The 21,292-nt window shown below is 35.6% G+C and overlaps 1 long non-coding RNA gene across 1 annotated transcript; it reads left to right on the forward strand.

The window, feature by feature from the left end:
• Positions 1-5,728: 5,728 nt before the first annotated feature.
• LOC131625461 (uncharacterized) lies at positions 5,729-7,191 on the forward strand. The gene is made up of 4 exons (XR_009290863.1): positions 5,729-5,818; positions 6,384-6,475; positions 6,572-6,646; positions 6,957-7,191. It is a non-coding gene; the product is annotated as an uncharacterized LOC131625461 (long non-coding RNA).
• The last annotated feature ends 14,101 nt before the right edge of the window (positions 7,192-21,292 follow it).

Genomic DNA, 21,292 nt, shown 5'->3' on the forward strand with positions numbered 1-21,292 from the left:
CAGAATCTGAACATGCATGTGTGACGAAGAATCGAAGCTAACGAAATTTCTGAGAGAATGCCGCCGGAATGGACTTCATACGATAAAAATCGAAGAAGTTATGAATTTTCGAACTCAGCGCGACATACCCGAAAACACACTTTTCACCGAAACAACGCGACGATCCTTAAAATTCTGGGAATTTTCTATGCATATTTGGCCTTCGGTCCAAACATATGAAATCTTGGTAATGATGCCACGGAGCTTCAGTTAAATTTTCAAGCGAATCCGGCGAGCGGATTAGGAGATATGAATTTTCCGAGGCGCAAAACCCTACATTCAGCACTATTTCTCACTGCAAAACCTCAAGTAATTTGCCAATTTGAAGACCTTCCTTAAAGAATTGGCTCCCGAGCCGAACACAAAAGTTGTAGATCTTGTCGAAACAATGGGGACAACGCGGGAACTTAACTCGTATCACCTTTCAAATAGTATTTATGAATTTTCCCGTACTTTCACCGTTTAAACCACTCTTTCACACTTTACCCTCCTAAACCCATGAAAACTCTTTATTATTTTTCTTCCATTTTTGGATGACGAAATAAACGTCATCATTAACTTATAGCTCCAATAAAGAGGGCAAATTTTGGGGTGCAACACTGTCCATCTTTTTTTCATTCGTAGCTTGGTTTTTCTTTTTCACTTTTTTTCAGCAACCGTTATATTCTAACGTTGTTACTTCTCTTTTTTTTTCTCAAGCTACGACTTCTTTTATCTTTCACCGATTACCATAAGTACTTACTCTTCTTTTGAATGTGACTCTCCCCAACTTGGAGATCAACCTGTATTCAGATTATATGAATGCTCCCCTACTTTCTAAAAAGGTCAAAGAGAAAACACATCACCAAATTTTATGGTTGATGGTCCAAAACAAAACTTTTTATTGAGATCAAACTCACCAGGTATTTCCTTGGTGTATATTATGATACTTACCTTGACCTCAGGCTCAAAGAATGGTTAGCAAAGGATCACACTCTCACAGAAGCAAATAAGTTTTTTCATTGGAATAGGCTAAAAGAACTCTCAGATTCAAACAAGTGCCTCAATCACTTTCACAGATTTCCACAAACGATGCAACAAACGGTTTAGCATGATACAAACACGTCAAAATAATTGATGGTCTCCTGCATATAGTAAACAATGGAAAGCTTTCCTCACAATGGTTAAGGCTAAGCTGATCCAATAACAATGTACCATAAAGAACTTCTGACAGTATTTACTAACACCTTGAGTTTCATTGCACACATTAAGAGTTTGAGTTCAAAAATTCATACCTGCTTTGTTACTTATTGAAAAAGAAAGTGAACTGAAAAATTTTGAACATTCACTTCCTACCACTTTTCATACATGTTGCTTCCTTGTTGATACTTTGCTTGAGATTCCCGCTTTGTTATGGGACTACTTACTCTAACTGGAAGTACAAAACAGAAAATTTGAACAATTCAAAAATAAATAGCTCCACCCCCCAAACTTGAACTAAACATTGACCTCAATGTTTCGTAACAAGTCCGAGAGGGTGACTTACAGAGAGTAACGCAATATCAATTGCTGCCTCCTAGCTTTCACCAGACGGGTTCCCTGATTATTTCCTGAAATAAAATCAAACAAAATAAAACAAAACATTAAAAGTGTGGGTTACCTCCCACAAAGTGCTTCGTTTAACGTCGCATGGCTCGACGGTTCATGCTTTCAAGGGACTAAAAATTGTGCATGTTGCTCCACTTCCCCGAAGAAATCTTTTAACCGTGTTCCATTAACGGTTCTCCTCTCTTTTGTCTTAGGATTCTCTACCACAATGGCTCCATAATTGCATACCTCTTTTACTACAAATGGTCCCGACCATTTTGACTTCCCTTTATTCGGAAATAACTTGAGTCTTGGTTTGCACAAGAGCACCCTTTTTCCAACTTGAATTTCTTTGTGGCTGATGTTTGTATCATGAGATGCTTTCATTTTGTCTTTTTTAACTTGATTTTCAGCATTTTTGAGTTCTTCTTCGGTGGCATCGATTTGGAAACTATCCTTCTTGTTCTTAGGATGCTTCTTGGCTTCGAAAAGATTAAACTCTACCTCTTCATCTTGCACCCTTACTTTCATGATCCCCGCATCCATATCAATCATCATTCGGGCGGTTTTCATGAATGGTCTTCCAAGAATTAATGGTACCTCATGATCTTCCTCCATGTCAACTACCACAAAATCCACCGGGAAAAAGAATTTGTTTACTTTTACTAGCAAATCTTGAACCACTCCATATGGTGAGGTGATAGACTTGTCAGCTAATTGCAATGTCATCCTAGTAGGCTTCATCAAAATATTCCCTAATTTCTTGACAATGGATAAAGGGATTAAGTTGATGCTAGACCCCAGATCAATCAACCCGGCACCAGTGAAGTTCCCTCCAATATTTAATGGCAAAGTGACTCGTCCCGGATCGGATTCCTTTCTTGGAGTAGTTCTCTGGATTATGGCACTACACTGGGCATCAAGCAACACGGTCTCCTCATCTGTGTATTTCTTTTTCTTTGTGATTATATTCTTCATGAATTTAGCATACTTGGGCATTTGCTCCAACGCTTCGGCAAATGGAATATTTATATGAAGTTGTTTAAATATGTCCATAAACCTTGCACGTTGCCTAGCATTATCTTTCTTTGATGGTGCATGAGGATATGGCAAATGTTGACTCGAAATCGTGTTGTTCGCCATCTTATCTTTAGCACTCCTTCTTTTTAATTTCTCCTTCTTGACTTCTCTACTCAAATCTTCCTCTTCATCCCCCTTTCTAATAATTTCATATTCTTCATCTTCTCCATCATGTTTTTCATCTTCTTTTTCTTTATCGTCTTCAACCTCATTAGTTTTCGTTTCATCCTTGCCACCTTTTTGTCCAGACCTTGTTACCACTGCTTTGCAATGTTCTCTTGGGTTCTCTTGAGTGTTGGCCGAGAAAGTTGCATTTGATTGATGAGTTGCAATCTGCTTAGCAAGTTGGCCCACTTGAGTTTCTAAACTCTTTATAGCTGCTTCTTGATTCTTCTGATTTATTACTGATGTTTGAATGAACTGATTCACTGTCTCTTCTAACTTGGATTGTCCTCCTTGCTGTTGTTGTGGTGGTTGAGTGTATGGTTGGAATGCTTGTTGTTGATACCCTTGATTCGGTGGTCTTTGTTGGTACCCTTGGTTGTTGTATCTTGGGGGATAACCTTGTTGGTATGGCTGATTCTGATATTGATTCTGCCTTTGTCCTTGGTTATTGTTCATGTAATTCACTTCTTCTTCTTGCACTGGTGGACAGAATCCTGTTTGATGATCTCCCTTGCACAATTCGCACTTAGCAACTTGATAGGAATTAGATACCCAGTTCAGCTCCTTGATCTGTTGTGGTAATTTAGACATTTGTTGTGTCAAAAGTTCCACTTGTGAAGTTAGCAATTTGTTCTGAGCAAGTAGAGCATCACTGTTGTTCAACTCTAACATTCCGGGTTTCTTATCTCTTACTGTTCGATCATGATTGCCTTGACGATCATTTAGAGCCATTCGCTCTATTATCTGAGTAGCTTCTTCAGGTGTTTTGGACATGAGAGAACCACCAGCTGTGGCGTCCAAAAGTGTCTTGTTTGTAGCTGTGAGACCGTTACGGAACATATGGATTTGGTCGACGTCTGAAAAACCGTGTCCTTTGCACTTTCTCAACATAGCTTTATACCTTTCCCATGCTTCATTCAAAGATTCATTACTACCTTGAGAAAATACTGCTATTGCTGTTTTTGCTTCGAAGAATCGGTTTTGAGAGTAAAACCTTTCCAGAAATTTTTCTTCCAATGTGTTCCAATTTGTCATCACTACCTCGGGTTGATCCAGATACCAATCCTTTGCCTTAGATAGCAAAGAGTGTGGGAACAACCTCTTAAATAATGCTTCCTCATCAGCTTGAGCGACACCCGTAGTACCCGCTAACTCATAGAATCGAGTAAGATGCGTGTACGGGTCTTCATGGTCCAATCCGGCGAAAGGACTTGCACAAATCAATTGTATGATACCGGTCTTCAGTTCTGTCGGTCGCCCGTTGGTGGCAGTTCTCGCGAACTGAGGATTGAGTCTTGGACTATTAGCACATGGACCATTAGCAGCCATGTTGCCAACAGTAGGTTGTATAAAAACTTCCGGTTCTTCCTCCGTGAATAGTTCGTGAAAGAAGAATCCTTCTTGCGACTCGTCAATGGTTTCAAGTTGTTGTGACGATGTCGCGGTTGCGTTGTCTCTTGCTTTTGCTATGTTCGCTCTTTTTCGTGCTTTGCTATTTAACCTCCTAGCGGTCCTTTCGATCTCGGGATCAAAAAGAAGTTGATCGCTAGAAACTTTGCTGCGCATACACAATCTTCTGCAAAACTAGCAAACACGTGAAACAACCAAATAGAGAAAATAAAAATTAAAACTCAAAATAAGAACTATTGCAATGCATGCAATATTGACACCAATCCCCGGCAACGGCGCCAATTTGTTGAAAGTATTTGTGGGTAAATATTTTCGGTAATATATCGTATCCACAGGGATTGGTTAATATCACTGCCGTTCTATAGTTGTTTATTTTGAGTTAAGAAATTTGGTTTGGTTTGTTTTATACTAATAATAATATCAAAAGCAAATAATAAAATAAAAGCAAGTAAAGGATTTTGTGTTAACAATTAAAGAAAGATGTTGAGTCTTTAGGGTTCATCAACCTAATCCTATACAATTATCAATTAATTCTCAATAGAACAATCCTTTGAATCATTATCTTCACTTATCCTCAAATAAGATTCCATGTCTGCAAATCAAATTAGATAACTTTTACCGGTATGAGATTCGATCTCTCCAAATCACAATAACGATAATAGTAATTAAGAACGATAATTATGAAAACCCAATTACAATTCCATCTCTGCAAATTGCAATTGAATCAATATAGTAACCTAGGGCAAAAGTTAAATCCTTTCTTTCGATCAAAGATTCAACAATGATGTAAATTAAAAGCAAGGTTTCTTATTGATAATAAATTCAAACAATTGTTCACAGGAATTAATCAATGGTAATGTATATTCATAGGTTAACTACTACCTTAGACTCAACAAGAGGGATTTAGCTCTCCATAGACATGAAGAACATACAAGAATCAATGGAGAAATTCATCTTCATCAATAGAATGTCTTCGATTGGTAAAGAATCCACCTTCAATTGTTGTTCTCAGCTTCAGAATCAGATAGCTCTCCTAATTTCGCTCCCACAAAAGTCTCTCTCCACTTGGAAAACTAGGGCTTTAAAACAGAACTTTTGGGCTTTTAACGCCGAGGCCGCGGCGCGGCAACGGGCTGGCGCGGCGCGCCCCTCAAACAGAAGTATTTTCGCGGCGCGCCTAGGAACTCTCGCGGCGCGCCCTTTGTACTTTCCATCTTTTTCTTCAGCCTTTGAGACTTCCAGCTTTCTTTCCTCCTCATGTTCTTCTTAAGTTCTTATTCAGCTCAAAACCTGCAACAATAACACCCACAAGTGATTCGATTTGCTTTACGCACGAACTAAACTTATTCAGTTCAATTCTTAATAAAAACCTATGGATTCATCACATTTTTGCATTGGTTTAGAGAAGAAATCACTTATATTAACACATGAATTTACCATTAATTTACTCCTAACAGATGTATATAAAAAACATTTTATGGCCGGTTGGTTGGTGATTTTTTAAGGAGATTGTTCCAAAGCTAATCCAATGTTGTTTTCTTGAAAGAAGATTATGTAGGTTAGTTTTATTGAAAAGATTGAAAAAAAATTGAATTCTTGGTTTCTACATCATTTTGAATAATTGTGTTATGCATGCATATATGTGAACATGTATAGTAGATTATTATATGAAGAAAAAGAAAGGTTGGCTATGAAAAATTCTTTTTTGGATTTATGTTTATCCTTTATTGTGTGTGTAACAATCAAACGGACTTAACAAGGGGAGTGGAAGAAGCTATGAAGAGGCAATGATATGTGAACGTCAGTAACTAACAATGACTCTTGGTGTAACTAACAATGACTCTTGTTTTTAATTTCTAAATGGTGATATGACTTGCCTTTCTTATTTCTTTTTGGCAGTTGTTATTACTCTATTTTCATTAGCTGAACTATGTGAATTTAAACCAATATTTAAGTGTGTTAAAAAATGTGTGTTAAAGGTCTGTTGCTCCCACTCTTATAAAATTATACTTCATTACTAATGAGTCGAAAAATTTGTCACAGGCATGTCCCTATAATTTGTTGAAATGGATCTTTATTAACTTTAAAACAAGTTAACTTATAATTGTTTTCCCTTATTGCAGCTTATGCTGGTTTCTTAAAGGAAAATGGTGAAACACTGGTGACTTGGAAAAGGGCAGCGTCCATGGATGAGGTTCTCCAGGAGGCTGATATAGTGAGAATTCTGATGCTGAGAGTTACACTTTGTAGCTATAAAAATTATCACATTGATTATTTCAAATAATTTTGTTTATCATGGGTGCTTTTGTAGATTAGTCTTCATCCTATCCTGGACAAAACCACTTATCATCTAGTCAACAAGGAAAGACTTGCCAAGATGAAGAAGGTAAGAGTTCAAGGATCTTTTTTTCTTTTAAATTATCTTGTAGGTTAGTCTTCTTTTACTTATGGCACATTCCTATTATATGGAGCAATTCTTATAAACTGCAGTAGAAGACCTGTTATTGATGAATCATTCGTTTTGAAATTGTACTTGGCTCACTGAAGCATGAATTTGTGTGGTGCATCGTTCATTTTGAAATTGTACTTGGCTCACTGAAGCATGAATTTTAGCTGCTCCTGTTACTTTTGAACTGAGTATATTATGCAACTGTTTGGATTGGATAGATTATGTAACGATTTTCTTGTGATTGCAGGTTATAAACCCTCTTTGGCCATGAAGAGATCTTTGAAAAGAATCAATTTAGGGAAGGTTGTACCCACTGGCTGTTTCCACTGGCTGTTTGAGACTGAACCGCAATCATATACTATACCTTTGAACTCATTAGTCATGGTGTAAAACTATTAGTAGCTCTGTATTTGGTTTTGTCTTCACACTAGAAGTACATTTATGATATTTCATGATCGCGTAATCTAATGCTAGAATTGTATTTATAAAACATGGTTGATCCTAAATAAATGCTAGAATTGTATTTTCTTTCATGATTAATTTTATATTGATCAATATTATTGTTAATTTTATATATATATATATATATATATATATATATATATATATATATATATATAATGATACAGAAATAAACCGTGGCAAGATAAATGGTTTAGAATGCATAACATATAACAACGGTTTTAAATAGGTGGTCATAACCAAACCGTGGCTATATCTTGAACCAATACTGTGTCGTAAACATTAAATTGAAACTGTGGCTATACCGTATAGCCACGGTTTTACAGTCATGGCAAATACAAACCGCGGCCTTAATCAAGCTACCTAAACCGTGGCTTAAAAATGCCACGGTTGTAAAAAAGGCGTGGTCTATACCAAAAAACCGTGGACTTTACTTTAGGCCACGACCGTATACTCCACAGTTGGATTTCCGTGGCCTAAGCGTTACGCCACGGTTATTTTGCATATAGCCTCAGTTTTCTGGGCGTGGCAGGAGGCCTTTTTTCCTGTAGTGTATGCTTTGTCCACCTCCTTGATAGATGTCTTGTCATCATAAAAAAGGGGAGAATATGGATCTATGTACTTGCAGGTGCAATTTCTGCACTAGTAGATGATCACAAAGGTTTTGATGATAACAACATTGTGATATGAAGTCTTCATCTGAAGTAAAATTCCAGATGATCAAGTTGTTCTGCTTATGAGATCAAGATGTCAAATACAATCTCTTAAAGGCAACACATAATGTCAAGTGGAATTCGATGGAAATCCTTGATGATTTTTCGTATTTTGAAGCTCATAATCAATTAACCTTATGTATTAATTAATTATGTCATTTAAAGTCCCATGGATATTTTTGTGTGTGATCAGAACTACAAAAAATTGACTTTCCTATTGCATATAAGGGGTATGTCGGCACAGGATGCAATATCATGTCGAGCATAAATAAAAACCATAAGAAATAAGTTCCTTTCCCATCTCGACAATCTTTTGCAAACATTATGCTTTAGCACTGACAAAAATTTTAAAAGAGGTTCCTATAGAGTATTACAGATGCGATGGGTGCTAATACATTCCCCTTGCATAAGCAACCCCATACCCTTTCTCTTTGTTTTATTAGTTTTTGTTTTAAAACTTATGTGGGTTTTGTTCGTTCTTTTCCCATTCCTTTGGAAACTATAAAGATTGGTGGCAACTCTGTTTATTTGCGAGTTAAGTTAATCAATAGCTTAATCTCAATTTTCCCGTTGCGACAGATGTAACACCCCAAATCTACCCCGCAATCAACAGGAATATCAGAGTACAAAATTTCAAGCAAATAGAACATAACGATTCGGAGCGTCACATTTTAAACAACAAAATCACATACGTATATCATGCTCAATTACTTAGATATATAACACACATGTGGGAGAATAATATCGAATCATTAATCATTGTCAGCCAATCAAGTACTTGCATCGCAACGGAAAATCATATGTCAACAACAATACAACTCATAATATCATGGCCAAATACGACACAATACATCTAACAAGTCTCAGCATAACATAAGGGTAAAGTTTAACAAGGATAAACACAATAAACAAAATGTAAACAAGTAATCCACGTCCCCCGAGTGCTACGTATCAGAGCATCGACACACACCGACTCGAGCTATAAGTACACGACTAGTCTGCGTCATTACCTGCACGTTACCAACGGAGGGTAACATTCAAACAGAATGGGTGAGATATCATTCATTATAAAGAAGTGTATGATAATATTCAAAGCGGAGAAATAATCATACATTGGTCACCACTTCTCAACATATATCACTTACTACTATTCACATCATTCAACATCCTACCGACAACAATGATATCAACCTCAAATAAGGCATACCTAATCAATTATCACATATGATCAATGAAACAATCATCAAATCGACACAAAATAACATTCACGTTATGTACACACAAACATTCAATTATGATTCGACATACGACTTTACTTATGCAACTCGAACAATGCAAATGCATGTGGTACCATTGGAGTGAAACTCCCATCTCAAACAATTGCCATTGGGCCATCTCAAACATTTGCCACAAGGGTCGTCTCAAACATTTGCCAAAAGGGTCGTCTCAAACAATGCAATGAATGTGACTCAATGATGCACATTCACAATCATACTTAATGACATAACCGACTCGAACAACATATTCCATGTAAACGACATGATCAACTTAAACGACATAGTTAATTCCGAATTCCAATGTCAACAAAATCCAATTCAAGAAAGATTCCAAGAGTCTTCAAAGTTATAGTAAGCATATTCAATGGAAAAACATCAATTAGGGCTTCACATAGGTCCAAACGGCACTTGAAAAGGAGTTACGGTTCAAAAGTTACATAATTTCAAAGTTGAAACCATTTTTATAAAACAGGGTCCGCTTAGCGAAGGGGTCCAGAAGCGAAATACACACAAGGTCCGCTTAGCAGAGCGCTAGCGACCCAAGACAGAAGCGAAGAGCAAAACAAGGTCCGCTTAGCAGACTAGCTTCGCTTAGCGGAGGCGCGATTTTGCAGAAATTCAGTAACAGTATCAGACCTGCATAAACCCCCTCCCTTCACCCATAACTCATTCCAAACATCAATTAACCAGGCATAAGCACGAAATCTATCATTATTCATCACTACATATCAAATAAACACATTCTAAATCATAGATTCATGCATTTTGTTCATAAACCCTAACATCTCTACACATAACTTCCATGGATGCAACATACAATCAATCCCACCCAAAACATCATCATACATCCCTTTAGCATGAAAGAATCCCACCCTTACCTTAGGTTTTGGATTGAAGACAACTCTAGCTTCAATATTGAGATTCTCCTCTTTCTCTTCACTCTTCTCTTCTCTTCTTTCACAACTTTGTCAAAATGAGCTTCTAAGTCTAAAACTCCTAAAACCCTTGTTTTGTTTAACTTACTATCTTTCTCATTACTAATGGGCCTTAAATCACACCCCACACTTACTAATGCTATCTTAAGCCCCATAACTCTCCTAATTAATTAACTTATATTATTTACTATAAAACCCCATAAATAACACCAATATCGCATAAGCACTTAATACACACATAACTAAATAAAACACGCATAACACAACATAATTAAATAAAACACGCAAATTAAAAACGGGCGTTACAACAGACTGGCGACTCTACTTGAGAGTAGTCCCTAAGTGAGTTAAGCCTATCTTTTTTATTTGTATTATTATATATTGTCTATTGTGTGATGTTTGCTGTTTTTTTTTTTTTTTGGGTGCTTGGTAATCTATGTGTGGTGAGATAAGTCATATACCCGGACTTGAGTGCATAATAAGATATGATGGTGGTATAGTCATGTTTGGATTATGTGGAGTTAATCCTAAATAAGCTGACTTGAGATTCCCAACTCAGTGGAGGCCTCTTTGAGGGTGGTAGTGTTGAACAAGTCAATTGGGAAAATGGACAGTTATATGTCTTTTTCATCCCACTTAAATACTAGTTATGAACACTAGTACATCTTAATCAATGAATGAAAATGAAATAACAAAAAAAAACCTTAAAACTTTATAATATAGTCCTAGATGAAGTATTAAATTTATGATGAATCTAGCAAGGGATCTTATAGCTTTAAAGATTTTGAAAGAGAGGAAGTGTGAAAGCTCGCATGGTCTATGTTCTAGTGATCACAGTATTGAAAAGATATTAAAGTAATTATTAAATTACTAAGAAAATGCACACACTCATCTAAAAGTATTTAAATCCTCTATAAAATTTTTAAAAACACCTTAAAATCTATCGAGGAACCATCAAGGTGCATGTGGGATTGATCTAGAGTGGTCCTACTTATTTATGAAGCTTGTATACACTGCCTAATCGATTTGGGACTTCAACCAATCAATTAGAGTAATTCATAAAGCTTCTTAACTGATTAAGAACACTCCGAATCGACTAAGATAATAGTCGTTGTAGGATTTCCTATTTGAGAATAAGGATTATCGTATTTTGAAGCTCATAATCGATTAACCTTGTGGCTTAATTGATTATGTCATTTAAAGGCCCATGGATCTTTTTCCTTTTTGAGCCAAATTTTTCTTCTATAAATAGAGTGTTTCTCCTCACTTTCAAAATATACCAGAAAACCTATTTCTATATATTTCTTACTTTGTACTCTTTGCATCTCATTTCTTTCTTTTTCTGATTCTTTGATTCAAATATTGTCTTGGTGTAAAATCTCGTGTTTGATTTGGAGGATAGCCATTGTAAAAATCCCGTTTTGATTGTATGAAGGTCGTGAGCATAATCTGGAAAAAGCTCTCATATGGTGGAAATTCTCAAGAAGAATTTCTTGGACACAAGAGGAGGTCAAATGGCTAGTCTAAACCCATATAAATTTTGGTGCAATTCTTCTAACCTAGATCTCTTTATGTTTTTGCTATTTACTTTGATTTCTAATTCTTTATTTATTTTGTTCCAGATTTTTTGTTTTAAAAATTGTTTTAAACATCTTTATTTATATTGGACATCCATTTTTAAACCCTGACAATTCACCTCTCCTCTTTTGTGTTTGAAATCATTTGTCCAACATATCCTGCTCTCTGAGTCCTATAACTTTTTGCTCAGTAGTGGACTCATGATGTCACTAGTCCAACATCAACCTTTTCGTAAATATCAATGCCTTTTGGGATTAAATGATCTTTCTCTTATGGAGGTTGAGACCAGATCTAATCGGTCATGGTCCAAGTCCATGAATTACCATATTAGTGGATATGACCCAGATAAAAATACTAAATAATAGAAAAGATCAAAGTACCTTTACTAAAATGTGGTAATTATATGATGACATTATAATTATATATTTATCATATTTTAATTTAACCATTAAAATTATATAAGTCAAACTATATATTTCTTACTTTGTACTTTTTCCATCTCATTTCTTTCTTTTTCACTAAATTGCCCAAGTGCTTTGAGAGTGAAAAATATAACTGAAGCTTTTCCTTCAGGTGTTGAGGTTTTTCTTGTAATTTTCTCAAGAGGACTTTTGTCTCTTATGAGAAGTTGTTATTTGTTCGTAGCTAAACCAGCAAAAGATCTTGTTTGGTCTGTGAGATTGTCTTTGAAAATTTCCATTTGATTCGTGAGTATAGTCCAATGTAAAAGCTTTCATTTGGTTTGTTCGTCAAAATCTCTATTTGGTTCTTGAGCTCAACCTAGTGCAAAAGTTCTATCTGATACACATATTGTCTTGGTATAAAATCTCGTATTTGGTTTGAAGGATAGTCATTGTAAAATTCATGTTTTTATTGTAAGAAAGATTATGAGCATAACATATAACATGTAAAAAGCTCTCATATAGTGGAAATTCTCAAGAAAAAAATTCTTGGAGACAAGAGTATATCAAGAAGCTAGACTGAACCTATATAAATTCTGGTGCAATTCTACCAACTTTGATCTCTTTATATTTTCGCTATTTACTCTGATTTCTAATTCTTTATTTATTCCGTTGCATATTATTTGTTTTACGAAATTGTTTTAAATATTTTTATTTATTAAAGAAATTTTAATTGGACATCATTTTTGAAATTCTAATAATTCATCTTTCCTCTTATGTGTGTGGAGTCACCCGTCCAACATATCTTCACTCTTTGAGTCTTATAACTTTTTGCTCGATATTAAACCCAATGTCACTAGTCGTCAAACATCAACCTTTTTATCAATATCAAATGCCTTTTGAGATTGAACAATCTTTCTCTTGTGGGGGGCGAGAATAGATCTAATCAGACTAGATCTAATCATCGCGATCCAAGGTCATGAATTACCATACTATGGATTGGTTTTAATCCCTATCTTAGCCCAAATAAAAATACTAAATAATAGAAAAGATCAAAGTACCTTTACTAAAAAGGTAGTAAATATATGATGAGATAATAATTATATATCTAACATATTTAAACTAACAAATATATGGCAAAAGTATTCACTATAAGTATTCATTATATCAAACTATAATCAAAAGTATTCACAATTCAACAAAAACATAAACAAGTGCAACTCATACAACAAAAACAACAATATTGCAATAATATCTTTTTTTCATATTCATTCTGTAACTTTTCTATTAATTTTTTTGCTATAAAAAATTGTAAGGTCAGCTAAGTAGCAACGTGTGCTAGTGTTACTTTAAAAGCTTGCATAATAATGATAAGGGAGAGTGAATAAAGTCAGACTTTGACACTAGAACTCCAACTACTTGTAGTACTGGCTAGTAGCTAGCATTCAGTGTAAGTTCAATACAGAGAAAAACATAAGGGAATGGGAAGAAAGGTAGGTACCCCAATAAGGAAGTTTTAAAACCTTTAAACTCAACAATTATAATGCAAGCGTGATTATCGATTTATAAAAATTAAAGACACATAAGTTGGACTTGCTAAAAATAGCACATTGTAAAATGACATATTAGCAAGTGTTGGTCCATGTATGTTGAGCCTTAAACAAAAACAAATGCAAGGGCAACTCATATATTGGGTTGTTCATGGTAGAGTTCGTCAGAAAAACTGATCTAAATCTGAACCGAACATTTCAATTTATTAAAAATCAAATTGAATCAAAATTATTAGTTTGACATACCGTTTTGAAATTCCGAACCGTATTGAATTGTTAGAAGATAATTTTTTTTAAATTGAACCGATTATCAAATAACAGAACCGTTAAGCTATTTTTCAATTTAAAAAAAAAAATTGTTTTATTCATTTTTAATTTTGGTTCAGTTTGTGTTCAATTTCAGTTACGGTTCAATTTTAAACTATTTGTGCATAATGGTTTGGTTCACTAACCAAATATAACAGTTCAGTTATTTTAACTTTAATTCAATTCGGTTCAACAGTTGAATTCAGTTTTGGATTTTTTTTTGGTTAAATAAGTTTTTGGTCCCTATAAATATTGCAATTTTCATTTTTAGTATTCTCTAAAACCGTTGCCAAAATCCAAGAAGAACTAAAAATAAAACTACAATATTTATAAGCACCAAAAACTTATTTAATTTTTTTTTAAGCTCTACTCCTACAACAAAAGACATCAAGAACATTTCATATCATGAGACATAGATTTGATCTCACAATATCTCTCACGTCTTTATTCAATATATGTGAATTTTTTCATTAATCTTTTTTGTAAAGAAATGTAAGGTCTTATAAGAAGCAACGTGTGTTAGGGTTACTAAAGAAGCTTCCTTAATGATAAGGGAGCATTCATAAAGTAAGACTTTAACTTCAACTACTTGTACTAGCTAGTAGCTAGCATTCCATGAAAGTTCAACACATCGAAAAACATAAAGGAATGGGAAGAAAGGTACCCAAATAAGGAGGTTCAAGACCTTTAAATTATAAGTCATTGTCAATGTAGAAATTCAACAATTACAATGCATGCGTGATTACCGGATTTCAAAACTCATTTGTTGGATAGTGTGAATTAAAACTCATTTGTTGGATAGTGTAAAGTTTCATAGAATAGAAGTATTTTGAATGTTAATGAATACGATATTATGAAATATTTAGTTCTTGTGATTTTCTATTGTATATTCGATTTTAATTTTGATCAACTTAAAGTTAGTAACAAGTTTGTTAGGCTGCATTAAAGTTTAACAAGTGAATTTCAAGAACTAATATGGTAAAGTAGTAGACATACATTACTTACTTAATCACTTGAAGTCTAAAGAATTAGAATCATAGAGGCAAACTAAACAATTCAAGTGTGTATAGGTGTATGTGTGTTCCCCCTGCAAGGGCAAGAAGACCCAGAGACTCTAGTTGATATATTACACGTTTGGGGGTGAGGGATAGCCCACGGTGGTGAGTAGCCATGTACAGTGGTTTTTGAGATTGTTATAAGGACCAACTCACGTGAGGTGAGAAATCCTGCTGTTCGTCGGCACTACTAGGCCGCAGGCGGGCGGTTGGAGTGATGTTGTTAGGGTTAGTCAGAACGGAGTACTCTCTAAGTGGTGTTTGAATGAGTGTAAGTAAGTGTTCCTTGAGGGATATTGTATTTATAGGGGCTCTCCTAGAACTAAGGTTTATGGCACCTTAGACGTAGTCTTAATCGTCCCGTTTATTAAGGAGATTATGGTCCGACTATATTTTTGGAGTCATCAAAGACTTATACTCTTACTTAACTGCCATGCGGGGCAGGCTGTATGGGCGACTATATTGGGTTCTGTCCATGCGAATTATTTACTAGGCGATGGGCGCCTTAATGTGTGTTAGGGTTACTAAAGAAGCTTCCTTAATGATAAGGGAGTATCCATAAAGTAAGACTTTAACACTAGAACTTCAACTACTTGTACTAGCTAGTAGCTAGCATTTCATGAAAGTTCAACACAAAGAAAAACATAGAGGAATGGGAAGAAAGGTACCCAAATAAGGAGGTTCAAAACCTTTATACTATAAGTCATTATCAACGTAGAAATTCAACAATTACAATGCATGCGTGATTACCGGATTTCAAAAATCTAAGACACATAACTAGTACTTGCTAAAAAAGAACTTTGCAAAATGACATATTAGCATGGATTGGTTTGAGATCTAAAATAAAATATTAATTGAGATCATTTAATATAAATATTAAAAATTTGTTCTAAATTAAAGGTAAGTCCAATCCATCTTGAACTAAGTCTGAGAAAGTATCCAATTTATTTAACAATTTGTGTCTTTCTCTTCATCCATAACAACAAGTAGGGGACATGGACGAAGACAAAAGATAAAAAATACAAGGTAATAATAATCGCAGAATGATCAATGAATATTATTTTAGTCATAATACCAATCTTCTTAGAGGCTTGTAAATAAACTTGAAAATCCAAGAGAAAAGTACACAACATTCTTTCTCACATACATCCAACTTCTCCTTAATTCGTAGACTTAACTGCTGGAGTGTTCATAGACATCACCCATTCCATTAATCTCACATTGTTGTTTGTTTAGTACTTGTACTCCTCGAGAGATATCATCTCAATCCAACTCAGATCAATGGCGCATCAAATGAGATATGTGGTTGAAATTTTGGCACTTACACAACAAATGTTAAGACTGATGTCCTAACACCGTACAATGTCAAGACATGTTATAACATCTGCTGATAAACAACACAAATATCAAAACTGAAATAAGCCGCGTAATGATAAAAAACACAGTAAATTGTTAACTCAGTTCAATGCAACAACACTTAATTTGGGGGCTACCAAGTCAGGAAGAAAGTCCACTATTAGTAGTATTAGTTCACAACCTAAACAGTCTCAGTTTACAAATTTTCTCCTAATTACTACCCAGTGCAACTTCTACCTAGAAATTAACATCTAGATATGAGAAATCGACATCCCACTTCCAATCACCGCAGTGATAAACACATTCACACACCTTGTGACTAGAGAAACCAAATAGAAATATTACACTTTCAAATAAACAATACTTGGTCTTGCTTAAAAGCTCCAACCAAGAACAATACTCAACTCTCTTGCTTAAAAACTTCAAGAGTGAGAACAAACAGTCCACCTCAATGTATTAGAAGATACATGAGTGACACACAAAAAGAACACATGAAAAACCTTATAGAACTCCCAAAACACCAACCCTTATTTGCACTTACGGTTTCTATTTTTGTGAATGTCTGCAAAACTAGGTTTAGCAAGTCCTTATTTATAGACTCTTGCAGTATTGGCTTGGACTCTGAAATAAATCCAATCTTCTCCTTTTTGAATAAGTTTTAAGATCTTCACACAAAATAGAACAAATCAAATCAAATCTTAGTTTACTAAAAAAGTCTCAAAGATCTTTTTTCTGAAACTAAATCAAATTTGCATTTGTCCTAAAAACTCCTTGATTTGTTGCGCCTGTATGAGTGTTTAAATATTCCAAAATTTATATTTTTCCATCAAATCTTCAAGGATTAAAATATAGTCTGAACTGTCAGGATATTTTGGTATAAGATGTCACAACATCTGGCAGAACATCTATCAAAACACATAACAGTTGAACCTGTTATGACAGTTGGTCAAGATGTTTCAACATCTTGCTAAACATCAGTTAAAAACCATGTTTTAGAAAAAAATTAATGGCAACACAAAAACCATGGACTTAATTGTGGTTATTATTTTTATACTTTTTGTTTATGAATAACTTAGGAACTCAATTTATTGTATTTATTTTGCTCAGTATGAATTAAATCTCACTTGTTGGATAGTGTAAAGTTTCATAGAATAAAGGTATTTTTAATGTTAATGAATAGGTTATTATGAAATATTTAGTTCTTGTGATTTCCTATTGTATATTCGATTTTAATTTTTATCAACTTAAAGTTAGTTATAAGTTTTTTAGGTTGCACTAACGTTTAACAAATGAATTTCAAGAACAAATATGGTAAAGTAGTAGACATACATTACTTACTTAATCACTTTATGTCTGAATAATTAGATTCGTAATGGATAACTAAACAATTGAAGTGTGTACTATCCAAAAAAGTACAGGTGTGTGCGTGTTTCCCCTGCAAGGTCAGAGAGACTTTGAGGTCCTAGTAGGTATATTACACGTTTGGGGGTGAGGGATAGCCCATGACGGTGAGTAGCCCTATACGGTGATTTTTTAGGTTGTTTTAAAGACTAGCTCACGTGAGGTGAGAGAACCTGCTATTGGCCGGTACTGCTAGGCCACAGACGGATGTTTGGAATGATGTTACTAGGGTTACTTAGAGTGGAGTGCTCTCTGAGTGGTGTTTGAATGGGTGTAAGTAAGTAAGTATTCCTTGAAGGATATTGTATTTATAGGGGCTTTCCTAGAACTATGATTTACGGCCCTTAGACGTGGTCTTAATTGTCCCGTTTATTAAGGAGATCATGGTCCAACTACATTTTCGGAGTCAACAAAGACTCATACTCTTACTTAACGGCCACGTCGGGCGGACTGTATCGACGACTATATTGGGTTCTTCCATGCGACTTATTTACTAGGCGATGGGCGCCCTAATCTTGGACTTTTTCCAAATAGGACATTACATAGTCCCTCAAGCACGAGAACTTTTCCGCTAAAGGGAAAAGTGTTTAAAAATCGTTCTTTTTGGGGGCGCATATCACCCTGTTGACGATTCTTATGGTTGACGATTATTGGGGGGGACCCCTCTTTTCCCTTAGTGTAGGGTGATTAAAGTAGCAGGCGAGTCCCTTAATATGGAATATGCGAGTTCGTGGGTGCCTACGTGGCTTATGCTTATTGACAGACTTGGGCGAAAAAGTTTTAGTATTGATGTGACATTAACTGATTTGGCTAGGTTGAGTGTTTGAAAGGAAGAGGCATATGTGGGCCTCAGGTGTTGGGACTTTCCCTTCATGATGATATTCCTCGGGAAGGCGAATTGGTCTGCCATGTTTACACGTGGGCCTCAGGTGTTGGGACTTTCCCACATCTGGAGTCAGCCTATTAGGGGATCGTGTGGGTCTGCTTCTAGTGTACTTTATATATACTTTCGGAAATACCGCCCCACTATTTCTTCTTTCTTTCCTCAAAACTTCTCGCGTCTTGGTTGTTATTATCGTTCACTATGGTGAGAAAAATGACTTTTATCCATGTGCAGACATAGTCTCCTTGTATTCCACCGCGAATATGATTAACAAATTTCTCCATGGTATTAGTTTTTCAAGCACTTATCGTGAGAGAGACGTGCTTATAGAGCATTGTTTGGATGATGAAAGAGAAAATATGGATACTTTCGACAATTCGTCCGCTCTCTATTTTTACCTGCACCTTCCCATTATTTATGATCTAGGGTTCTAGTTCATTTCACCTCCTTCGAAACCGAGTTTTTAACTGCTGTCAACGTGGCACCCTCTCAGATTACCCCAAACATTTGGGGAATACTCAGGGCCTTTCGGATAGTATGATGTCACTTAGGGTTGTCGCCCTCTGTTAGGGGGTTTTATATATTTTTTGGATGGAGTCTCTTTCCAGCTGTGATTGGGTGACTTTATTTCCTTTCGCAGGGATGCGTTTTCCAAAGCTTCTCACCAATCCCTATGAGGATTGGAAAGACAAATTTGCTCGAATAAGAGGTACAAACTTGGCATCTCCCATTATGGTGGGGCCGAGAGGTGGGCCCTTGTTTCCTTTTTCCTAGACCCCTAACCCTAAATCCACTATGAGGGTGGACTCACGCATACTCTCCCCTTTGGATCGTGATGTGATCCAAGCTTTGGAGGAAAGGTGAAAAAACACACAAGAAAGCGGGTTGAATTGTGTCATGTTAGGACCAGTGAAGGATATTAACGCATTGATGTTTGTGAATATGACCATGCATTCATGTTGAGTTATGTCAAGAGGCACGTTCGCTAGTTTAGGAGAATGGACAAGTGGCTTGTCCCAAGCTCAAAGAGGGGGATTGGAGCTCAGAGAGGGGGCTCATGAGTTCAGAAGAGGGGACCTGGTTCCAGAGAGAACCAAATGTTGAGTGGGTACCACATGCATATGCATAGAATTGCATAATCGAGTTGCATAACGAATTATATGTACATTTATTGAGTTATATTTGTTGAGTTGTGATTGATTGGTGAGTTGAGTGTGAGAATGTAATTGATATATTGTGATTAAGATTGTGTAGAATATGCTATGTGTTGATATCTTACCTTGAAATATATGCCTTTTATTATTGATTGTGATTTGCCACCCCTTATGTTTGAATGTTACCTTTAGACGGGCATCATGCATATACTCAAGAGTAGGGACACTGGTAGCTAGCTCCTGGAGCTATTTCTTTCAGTTTCGTTGTTTTAGTATCGATTATGCTCTGATATGTAACACAGGGGAGCAATTTCAATTTCTTTGTTGAGATTTTGAGATAATGCATGCTCTCACATTGTTTTGCTTTGGAGTGATAAGCATTTGGAGAAGACTTACGAGTCAATGCTTTTTTTAATTATGACATGAGATTTAAATTGGTGTGTTTTAATTATGATTTCACTACGATGATACTAGATGAGTTGGATGTTGTGCAAACCTCCCGAGTATAGATCAAATAAGTTGATGTCGTGTAAACATCCTAAGCGCACGTGTGTGCATTAAAATGTTTTGTTGTAACCTGAGTTACGGAGCAGGTCATGTTTTGTAGTGTGTGACACCCTAAGTGGTTGTATTTTGTTAATTAATTTCTTTGATAATTATGTGCGGGGTTTAGGGTGTTACATTAGTGGTATCAGAGCAGGTCAGTCCATCCGCCAGATTATGTAATGTTGATTGTTCCTTAGTACGCTATATGTGTGTGAAACGCTGTTAGTGCTTGCTTGCTTTTCTAATCGTTTGTTTGCGGGAGTGAGATTGAAACAAGTGAGGGGGAAGATTTTGCTTCTCTGAGATGTTTCAGTTATGGCGTGTTGGTTCGGCGTGCTGCTGATTGCAAGGGTTCAAGCGTTGTTGGAGATGTGTTATTTCTCAAACCCCAAGAGAATGTGGAATCGAGATTTGTTTGCCGATAAAGTTGTGATATCTTTGAGGGAGAACGATCAGGTATTGTTGATGTTTGCTCTTCGGAGAGTGAATATCAACGTGAAGGCTAGTGGTACGCCAGTGGTGTGTGATTCCTAATGTTTTTCTTGAAGATATCCGCGACTTGCCTCCAGAACATGTAATTGAGTTCGACGAAGGTGAAAAGCTGTTTGTTTCTGCTAAACAAGTGGATGAGTCCGTGGAAGACGGTACATCAATGTTACTAGTTAAGAAGAAGGACAACAACATTAAATTGTGTGTTGTCTATAAACAACGGAATAAAATTACTATAAAAAACATGTATTCTCTTCCAAAAATTGATGATTTAATGGATGATTGATGAGTGCTTGTGTGTTTACTAACCGAAAAGGAAAATAACCTCAGTTAAGTAACATCTATAATCCAAAATCTACACAAAACACCCAAAGAAATATAGTTAACCATGTCTTTAGAACTATGTCTTAAACTAAATAAAAAAGATAATAACTTAACTATATAAATAGATAAGATAATCAACAAGTTGCATGACAT

The sequence above is a fragment of the Vicia villosa genome, linkage group LG1, assembly GCF_029867415.1.
Source record: "Vicia villosa cultivar HV-30 ecotype Madison, WI linkage group LG1, Vvil1.0, whole genome shotgun sequence".
NCBI classification, from domain to species: Eukaryota; Viridiplantae; Streptophyta; class Magnoliopsida; order Fabales; family Fabaceae; genus Vicia; species Vicia villosa.